Here is an 11074-nt window from a genome sequence, read left to right on the forward strand (position 1 = left end):
AATCTCTGTGCCAATTTTAACAGTACCTCATGTTAAAATACTGAATTACTTTAACGATCATTTTTTGTGCTTATCGTATAGACATTGGAAATCATAAATATCATTTCTGCATCTTTCCCATTATTTCCTCCTGGAAATTATTAATTGCCCCCTTAATAACATTAATAGCGCATTCTATGTGCGTATTGACTCTGGACCTCCTGATACTGTTTCAGCTTTTTTCATACCTGGTATTCTTCATAATAGTTGATGTAATAGTTTTGCTTTGACTTTTTCTCCCTCCCCATAAATTGACTAATGTTATTTATCCTTATCCTATTAAATGTGTTCCTTTAAGGGCTTCATAAGTGGCCCTGGATTTTTGCCAGGAACTTACGTCAGCCATGTAGCTAGCTGTTCATTTCTCATAATCATCTTCCTTTAAAGAAAGAATCTTCAACAAGAAGGGATTTAAAAAAATAATTGTGATGTTTCGTTCTTTAATTTCCTATCTAGAATCAGAAATATGTAAGTTTCTTCTAATTTTACCATTTGCTCCCATGTGGTCGTTGACTTAAGGCAGGCTCTCCTTTTCAAACATCCTCCAAGCAGATAACCTCGTTCTACATGGATCAGGGCAGGTTAGCTACAGTCATTTCTTTATCCCTCCCTGTGGATTAGCTTCACAAAACACATCATCTACCTGGAAAATCATTGGGCATATAGATACTGGAGGAGTAAGAGCAATCCTTAGAATCACTGATTCAAAGACAAAATCTTAGGAGATGGTGATAGTGGTTGGAAGGATGAGATTAATGGAGTAACATGGTAATAAAAAAGAATGCAATTCTTTGATAAGTTTCTCTACAAATGTGTTTTCTCATATCATCCTGGAGATTGTCCCTGCCTAACAAATCAGACTGATGGTAGAACTAGAAGATAATTTTTTAAAGCTTCTGAATTCCAGGGACTATATATAAAATCTATGCAAGGCAAACAAATAGTCCTAAATGTCATATATAGGTGTCATCAACCCCAGAAAGGCTTAGACTTTATGAGGGAAGTTGCTCTCTTTTAGTATATGTGCCGCCGAAGCGAGCAAGAGCAGTTGGTGACACTTGAGAAGCCATAACTGCCAAGATGAGTTGAGATCCCCTTTAGAATTTTATATCGAAATCTGTCATGGAGATGCCCCTTTTAAAAAATTCTTATTTTTGAATTATAGTTGATTTACAATATTATATTAGCTTCAGGTGAACACCATAGTGATTAGACATTTATATATCTTATAGGTGATCACCACAATAAGTCTAGTACTCCTCTGTCACTGTACATAGTTATTATGACATTATCGATTATATTCCCTATGCTGTACATCACATCCCTGTGACTTATTTTATAACTAGCAGCTTGTGCTTCTAACTCCTTTTCATCTTCTTCACCTGTCTCCCCACCATCCACCCCTCTGGAAACCAGCAGTTTGTTCTTTGTTCTTTATTTCTGTTTGCAGTCATTATGGAAAACTCTATGGAGGTTCTTGAAAAAAATTAAAAATAGAACTAACGTATGACCCAGCAATCCCACTTCTGGGTATTTATCCAAAAAAATTAAAAACACTAACTCAGAAAGATGTATGCACCCCTATATTCATTGCAGCATTATTTACAACAGCCAAAATATGGAAATAATTAAACGTCCATTGATAAATGGAAAAAAAGATATGGTGCATATATTTATTATGAAATATTACTCAGCCATAAAAAAGAAATTAAATCTTGCCTTTTGTGACAACATGGATGGACCCAGAAGGTATTCTGTTAAGTGAAATAAGTCAGACAGAAGAAGACAAATACCATGTGATTTCACTTATATATGGACTCTAAAAAACAAAACAAACAAAATGGCCTTTTGTTTCAGAGACATACTAATCTGGAAATTTGAAATTTGCCCATTTGACTCAGTTTTCTTTAACCTTGAATGGATGTTTTCATTTGTTTTGATAAAAGACACATATCTATTTCTGTACATCTAGTATTTCAGTGACTTTCAAACTATTTTGACCCTGACCAACAGTAAGAAAGACATTTACATTGCAATCCATCCAATCACCCATCCATCTATATATATCTGAAAAAAAGTACTAAGCCCTATTATGCATAATCTCGGATATTTTCTATTCTAGTCTATTCCATTTTATAAAAACGCTGGTCTCAACCCACTTGATTTCATGACACATTAAGGGGTCACGACCTGTAGTTTAAAAAACACTGCTGTCTATGCCATGCCACAGGCCTAGGGTAAAATTCAGGTGTTTGCCTCATGTAACAAAAATCTTAAAAGCCTGTGCTGCTGCTTGTTAAACTGTTCAAGTTAAAAGTCATCCTCACTAAATGTACTGGAAGCCACATAAATCTGAGACTTTCTCAGAAGTTGGCATTAATGTGCTTTAATTTGGTGCTGGTGCTGGGAATATCAGTAAGTGCACCTGGCTCTGTCATTCTACTTGATTGTCTGTCACAGTTGGGGATGTGCTTTCCCTCCAGTTGCCCTTTGATGCAGTCTATGAAGAGAATGCAAACGCTCTGTCAGCCCTGGCCAAGAATCTGTCTCCCTCTAGCTGATTGGGTTACATGGCAGAAGGAGGTCTGTGTCTCTGTCACTCAGAAGAGTGATCTGTTGTGTGGGGAAACCAGGGAAATGGAGTAAAATGAGAAGGCAAGGGAAAGGGTGCAGGTACAGGAGGATTCTCTCTAACCTTATGCCATCACCCCCAAGGCAGCATTAATGAACCCACGTTTATGTTCAGGTCAGTTCAGGAGGATAGGGGACTGACATAGTTTATAAATCACCTGTGTGTCAGTCCTTGCTCTAGGCACAAGCCCATGGGGTCACTGTATAAGTGTAATAGGAGCTAATGTGTATTGAGTGCTTATTTTGCTTTAGGCGTTATAAGCATTATCCCACTTAAATCTCACAATCCTATGAGACAGATGTTCCGTGATTCCCAATTTTGCAGATGAGAAAACTGAAGCTTAGAGAGAGAGAATAATTTCCTCCAGGTTACATCGCTGGTATAAGATGGAGATAGGACCAGAGCTGAGGTCTACTGACCCCAAAGCCTATCCTTCTCACCACTACCTCTCATCATCTCTATTTAGCAGATAGAAAACCAGCTCAGAAAGGTTAAGTAGTCTGTTCAAGATCACACAGCTAACGGGTGGCAGAGCCAGGATTCACGTAGTCTGTCTTGATACCATGTTCCTTCACTAGAACTGCTCAGCACTGCTCAGCATCCTAAGCCCACAGTGACCTGGAATAATTTAAGGAAGACACGGTTCTTAATGACCTCAGGGCTATTATTGAAAAACTCATAATTTAGTGTTGATTCTCTGCAAGTTTGCCAGAAAGGGAGGGTGAGGGGGTGGGTCTCAGATAAATCATCCTTTATGTTCAAACAAGTAACGATACAAGCTCCTTGACGTTTCTGTGTTCCCTAAGGATCAAACCTAGAGGTGGGTTGGGTTTTGAACATTTTTCCTTTCAATATAAATACTTGACTGTTAAATTTCCTTCTTAACCCATGCACCTTATGAGAGGCCGAGAACAAGGTTAACTTCATTGTTTAGATAAATAGGAACAAGCTGCTGGAGGGCAGGTACCATGTTGCGTGGTTCTTAGAGTACTTTGCACTCAAGTCCCGCTCCACTGCCACCTTGTAAAGCTCCAGGAAAGGTATTTCTAATGCCAGGGAAGATGTTCAAAATTGAGGTGTCTAGATTGTCAACCTCTACCAATACCCCTAAAGGCATTTAAAAAATAGTTTTAATAGTTGTTAAGATTATACATAGTTAATTTACATGAGCAGAATTCTAGAATCATTGCCTCAAGAAGAACGTAATTACTCCGCTTATAATTTGGGAACTTTCTATATAACTGATGTATTGTTATTTATTAGGGTACTTAAATCAATAGCCTTTAATATAGTGGCCTCGCAAGATCATTTAGGATATGTTTGTAGTGCTCATTCTTGTATCTCCACAGCATCCCAGCCCAGTGCCTATCACACAACAGTTGCTCAATAAACATTCATTGAATGAGTAAATAAAGTTTTTTGGTCCCCTCCCCTTTTAAATTTCAAATTGGAAAATAATGGTTGGCAAATACTACAAAGTTTTGATGAATGAACACTGTTCCATAGTTTTAGAGGGTAAATATAGGCTTTGATCATTAAATGACTTATATGATACTCACTCTTAAATGTTTTTCTGTACTAAATCAACCACATTGATTCTTTCTCTCTAAACAAAACAAAAAACCCAAATGTCTCATAGAGGTTTTTTTGTTTTTGTTTTTTTTTAATGCCACTGAAGTGCACATTTAAAAATGATTTAAATGGTCATTTTTGTTATGTATATTTTACCAATTAAAAAAACATATTATAAAACTTGCGAATATATTAATTACATTCACAATGTTGTACAAACATCATCACCAGCTGCTACCACTTCCCCAAGAATAGGTCCCTGTAGCAGAGGTCTCCGACTCCGGGCCATGGACGGTACTGGTCCAGTCAGTGGCCTGTTAGGAATTGGGCTGCGCAGCAGGAAGTGAGTGGTGGTCAAGCAAGTGAAGCTTCATCTGTATTTGCAGCTGTTCCCTAGCGCTAGCATCACGGCCTCAGCTCCACCTCAGATCATCAGGCATTAGATTCTCATAGGAGCACCGGTCTCTGGTGCCAAAACGGTTGGGTACTGCTGCTCTGCAGCACAGAGTCAGGGGAAATGGGATCTGCCAATGTTGACGGGTAGCTCAGCTGGCCTAGAACAGCTTCCTACAGCGGGATCTGGGGAAGATGGGAGCTACCACTTGGAATATCTACTTGAAATCACTCTCACGACATGGGGCTATGGGATAAGGAGGGACTTTCCTCACCAGCTGCCCCACTCAGCTTCTCCATACTGAACAGGAGTTTGGAGTGGGGTAAATGGCAGCATCGCCTGGCCACCCACCCAGGATAGGTCTTCTGCGTGGGGCCGGGGAGATGGGAGCTGCCACTTGGCTGTCAAGCTCACAGGAACGATCTTCCACATGTGTATCTGGTTGGTGAGATGAATGCTACCATGCCTTTACTATTCCTACTGAATTTCTGTCAATTTGTTGAATAAATCTTTCTTAAATTATTGTAAGCCCTTTGGTCAAGCTCCAGAGATTTTGAATGATTGTCTTTGCTGATTTTTACCAGTTTATTTGTTTGTTCGTTTGTTTATTTTATGCCTACAGAACCTGGTATTCCTAGGTGGTCTTCCATCCAAGTAATAACCAGGCCTGACCCTGCTTAGCTTCCGAGATCAGACAAGATCAGGGATGTTCAGGGTGGCATGGTCCATGTTTTTTTTGTTTTTGTTTTTGTTTTACCAGTTTAATAGATGTCTCTCTGGGGCTAAGATTTCACTGGGTTCCTCATACCACCATCCAGGAAACCCTCCTTTTCTCCATAGAGTTTTAATGGACCATATTGGAAAGATGCATATTTTTAGACAGTATTTTGTACAGGTCGTTTTGAAGAATCTTCCTGGTAAGTTCATGTATTAATCTTATACCTTTCTTCTAGTCTCCCAAGGAGAAGCAGAGATAGTAGCCACATCCAGTCTGAAGCCTGTCTAAAAACTTGCTGGAGATAGCATAGTGGTGGCCAACCCCTTGGGTCAGAGAACTAACAGTCTGAATAATGTGAAGCATTTGATTACATAGACCTGAGATCAAAAGTAAAGTGTCCCTGTAGGAAGGTAAGGGGATTAGCAGCGTAGAGGCACACAGAGTTTTTGCAAAGGTGAACTCTTTAAAATCCACAAAATCACCTGTGTTTTCAGGTAGCGGCTCAGAGTGACTTCTGAAGGGCTGCTTCACAGAAATGCATCTTTGTATTCCATGAATGTTTATCGCATGTCCCCTGGGAGGCTGGCATTGTAATTATCTGTATCTAAGGCTCTGCGTCACCTTGCTTTGATTTTTGCTTTTTCTTTCTAGAAAGACTTTGCTATTGCTGGGGATTTCATATTTTATTTTCCATTGGTTTTTTGGGAGTGAGAAGCTAACTCAATGCTCTATGTATGCAGTCTTGCAAAACCACAGCTAAAGATTTTAAAGTCTTCTGACTCAGATAACCTGTCATTCCAGGTGAAGCTGTTTTCTTCACTAAATTTGCTGCAGGTTAGGAGGGGAGCTGTTCTTCAACAATGGCAAATGACACAGCTGTCGCTTCTGCAAGTCCAGAATGATTAATAGATTTTACCTCATCCATCCCCTCATCTGACACGGGTTGGAGACCAGTTTCATTATTACTGCTTTCTAGAAGAAGAAACAAAAAATTATTTGCCAGTATCTTAATATGATGAGTTGCTAAAATTAAAGAAGTATCCTTGTAATCCTTTTAGATGTGTCTTAATATATATATCTTCATTTTCCTTCCAAAGACCATTTGTTTAAGATCTGCCCTGTGAAACAACTCACAGTGCATATTTCAAATATTAGTTTAAAATGATTCTCCAGGTATGATGCCAGAAGCTTTAGGAAAAACTCCTTCACATTGCCTCTGTGATCTCTGGAATGTTCTTCTAAGCACCCTCCTCCTCTCACCCTCCCTGCCCAAGTGCATTCTAAAGAGCAAGGATTTCTGGCTGGACTTTCTGCTTGGGTCAAGTTCAGAGAGTATTCTTGTGTTTCTTTCATCATCTGATAAAGATGAGGGAGTGGTGGAGGTCAGGGGACGCACGTCTTAGAGATGAAGGTAAATTGAGATCTTTGATTCAAAGGCTGTGGCTCCATCACTTTCTCTTATGTAGATGCTGTATTCATCCCACACTTCCTACTGCAAATCACTCTGGTAGACGTGACAATGCAGCAGATACACAAGGACTTTTCCCGCATCACACTACAAACACAGCCTCCCTCTCTGGGGAACCTAAGAGAAACTTTTGGGCTTCCACTTCCCCTCCATTTGTTTGAAGGATCAAGAGAACACAGTTCCATTTTCAACAAAAATTAAAAAGGAAAATCATGAAAAGAGCCAACCTCCTTTTTTTCTCTCTCTCTTAATATATTGTTGCATCCAGGGAAGAGGAAACAGTGAGCGCCACTGATACTGGGTCCCCAGGGACCCTATAAGGGTCACTCCCCAGCTATCAAATGAGCATGTTTTCCTCCACTTGTAGAGCAAGTATGTAATGGGACTGGAAGTTACTCTTGGCTCAGCTCTGCTGTGCAAAAAAATGAAACGCCACAATGCTTCAGGGACCCGGCTGTGTTCACACCTGGGTTTTCACGGAGAGGACAGTTTTTAGCTTCAAGGCTTTGGAGATTTGGAGAAAGGAGATTTGAAAAGCCATTAGCCATGTTCCTGCCAGCCTCTGTAGGCCTGTTAAGAACTGTGTGTTCCTTGAGGACCGGGACAAACTCCTTCCACACATCTTTGTTTTTTATTTCTTCTTAAGGTGCTGTCTGTAGTGCCATGAGCCAATTCGCTTTGGGACTTAAAAGATGACGACGTCTCTATTCCGCCTTGTTACAAAATAATGCGCTCACTGGATAAATTTCTCAGATCACTGGATAGTCACCCTTTGAGAACTGAACAGTTTAAAATGAAAATGTATTCGGAATGCATTTAGTAAATATGATAGAGATTAACTAATTGTTCTTTGACCATGCAAGGTCATTATTATGAACATATTATTTTACTGTCTGGGTAAAATAATGTCCTCAGGGATTATGGGGTTGAAAAGGAATCTTTGCAGTCTCAGCTTATGGTCTTGGAGTTCTAGCTCATTTGTCTTTACTTCAGCCATTTCTTTCCAAAATCTGTGTCTGAGAAGCTGCATTGTCTTCTTCGGTCTCGACCATTTACTTCTTTACCAATTATAACTCAAAACAAAACTGAGAGAAACCAAATGAACTTAATTCTACACATATTACATACTTTGTAAATATGCTCTCCTGCCAACCGAGTAAAGAGCACGGGTTTTATGATAACTGTAAAGATCTAAATCATCCCTCTTGTCATTATGTGAGGAGGTGAGCCTTAAACTGTCATGTTATTTTGTACTTTGAAAAATAGATTTTATTATTAAAATTAGATTTTGGTAGAACAATCAATTGGACTTCCAAAACAGATTTTGAATTATTCATTCATTTCTGGCTTTTTCTTTGCTACCTCCTTAATTCAGGCCAATATTATTTCTCATAGACTATTAAAACTGCCTCTTATTGGTTTCCCAGCATCCTCCTGGCTTCCTTCCAACCCATCCTCCACCCTATAGTCAGTATGGGCTTTAGAAAATGTCAGTCTTATTATTTCACCCTTGTGCTGTGGCTTTCCACGTCAGCCTCACCTTGCATCACTCTCTCTCTCTCTCTGTCCTGCTGTGTTCAGCTGATCATGAAGAGAGAGACAATGGGTCAGGGAGGAATGCGTGTGGAGCCCAGGTGATTCATTTGGGTTTCTTTTGGTACTCTCTTCCCCATTTGTGACTGTAAATTAACCTCATTCTGAAAAGGGCATGTGTCTTAATCCGTTTGGGCCGCTATAACAAAATAACGTAGACTGGGCGGCTTAAACAGACATTTATTTCTCACAGTTCTGGAGGCTGCGAAGTCCAAAATCAAGGTGCCAGTAGGTTCTGTGTCTGGTGAGGACCTGCTTCTGGCTTTTCAGATCGCTGCCTTCTTGCTGTGTCCTCAGAGAGAGAGAGAGGGTTTTGGTCGATCCCCTTTTTTTATAGGACATTAATCCCATTAGGAAGGGCTCACCCTCATGACTTCATCTAAACCTAATTACTTCCCAAAGGCCCACCTGCAAATACTGTCATACCAGGGGTTTGGGCTTCCATATATGAATTTGGGGGAGATACAGATATTCAATTCATAGCAGCATGATGACCACGGCTCAGACCCTTTGGAGATGAGGATTTGGAAAGCTACTGAGATCGGTGGTGAGAGGGATCTAGACGGGTAATGGGGGAAGTGTCTCTTAGGGGGCTGCAGTAGGGGCTGAAGTTTGTCCCACTAACTCTCATCTTCTGAGTTTTCCCTTAAAAGGGAGGCCCATAGGAATCCTGGGAGTGATGATCTATAAATATACATGAAGAAGTAGATTGGAGTGATGCAAGGAGTAGGCTGTGGTAGATGCAGAGATGAGTCACTCAGTCTCTCTTCAAGGAAGGACTTGCACCAAACTGTGGGGAGTGCGGTCAGCAGACAGCCTCCAGCCACTGGCTCTTTGAGGGTCTGCTCCTGTTGAAGAGTCACACCTTCCTGAGGACAAATGTCTCCTTCCTGAGCAGCCCACATCTGATGACTGAGTGAGACGGGGGTGCAAAGGCCTGGACATCTCTGCCTAATGTGGGCAATATTTGCCCCAGGGCTGCCTGCTGAGGCTTGGTTGGGCCTGCATCACAGTGTGACTTCTCTTCGCTCAATATTCTTTCCTCTTCCTTCTCTTCATTGGTGCTAATCCCTAGTAAGCATCTTGCACCCACATTTGTCTCAGCATCTACTTTCAGAGAACTCAACCTGCTACCAGCTACATGCTTTGAAGGCAGAGGAGGAATTTACCAACTAGGTAGGTAATTTGGAGCAAGTTATTTCACTCGCTTCAACCTCCATTTCCTCATCATTAGAATGAAGATAACACGGTTTGCCTCTCAGAGCCGTGTGAGGCTTAAATGAGATCAAGTGTGTAAATCAGTCTGGCACAGTGCTTGGCATATAACGGTGTGTAATGTTTAAAAAGGAAGTTGTCTCAGAAACGGACGATTTCCCATGCCGATGCAGCTTTGTGAGTTCTCTGTTGAGGAGGGAGAACTGAGTGTTCTATTTCCTAGCCACTTCTTTGATGGTAATAAGTGAATAGTTCTTATACGACATAAACTGTGTCACACATATATTGACTCAGCGGTCTCCAACCTTTTTGGCACCAGGGACTGGTACTCCTATGAGAATCTAGTGCCTGATGGTCTGGGGTGGAGCTGAGGCGGTGATGCTAGCGCTGGGGAGCGGCTGTAAATACAGATGAAGCTTCACTCGCTTGCCCGCCTCTCACCTCCTGCTGTGTGACCCGTTTCCTAACAGGCCACAGACCGGTTCCAGTCCAAGGCCTAGGGGTTAGGGACCGCTGCATATTAACTCTTAATCCACACAACAACCGTGTGAGCAAGGTACCGTTCTCAGTCCCATTTTACAGATGAGGAAATTGAGGCACAGATGAATTGATCTCAGGTTCCAAATATTAGAAGTGGGAGAACTGGGCTTTGAACCCAGGATCAGAATCTGTGCTCTTGCCCATAGAGTACACTGCCTTTTGGCTGAATTTTATTCTATAAAGAACTTGCTGCAAGGTTAAAGGCAATCTTGCCTATAACCTCCCATTTCCCCATGACACTCTTCCAGAACTAATTTTTCTGGAATTGGAAAAAAGAAGAGAACAAGGAAGATGTCACCTGCCTGCAGCTGAATTGAGGGTCATTAATTCTTTCTGAAGCCTTGAGGGGAGTAGAATCCAACATCTGTGTCCCTGGGACTGAGACCCCGGCCAACGAGAACCACGTGAGCACAAGGGCAGGAGTAAGATAGTGACAATGGCAGCTTCCTTGCAAACTTTCAGGGTTTTTTGCAAATAATGAACTCAGCTTTTTCAACATGTCTTTATTTGCTTAAATTAACAAAATAGAGGTTACATGCTCTTTTCAGGTAAACTGCTTTTTCACGGAAGCAGAAAGCAATATTCACAACTTGGGTTGCTACACATTTGGAGTTCTAGTTTTTAAATAGCAAGCCAGAATTCTGTACAAAATCAACATTTGGCGTAACAGTGTCCAAATATGTGAAGGATTTGAAATGTTAGCTTTGTTACATTTTGTTCCAGCAAAGCAAAGATCACGATTCAAAACATGATGTTAATATTTTATTAAATGCCTTCAGGGCTTAATAAATACAGTATGCACGTTGGGCTTTCTCATGCAACTACTCATACAAATACACTAGTTACCCTTGTGGGGCTATGAAAGGTCAGCCTCAGTCTCATGACCAGTGAAGAGCAAAAATT

The sequence above is a fragment of the Pteropus alecto genome, unplaced genomic scaffold (assembly GCF_000325575.1).
Source record: "Pteropus alecto unplaced genomic scaffold, ASM32557v1 scaffold20, whole genome shotgun sequence".
Taxonomy (NCBI): Eukaryota; Metazoa; Chordata; class Mammalia; order Chiroptera; family Pteropodidae; genus Pteropus; species Pteropus alecto.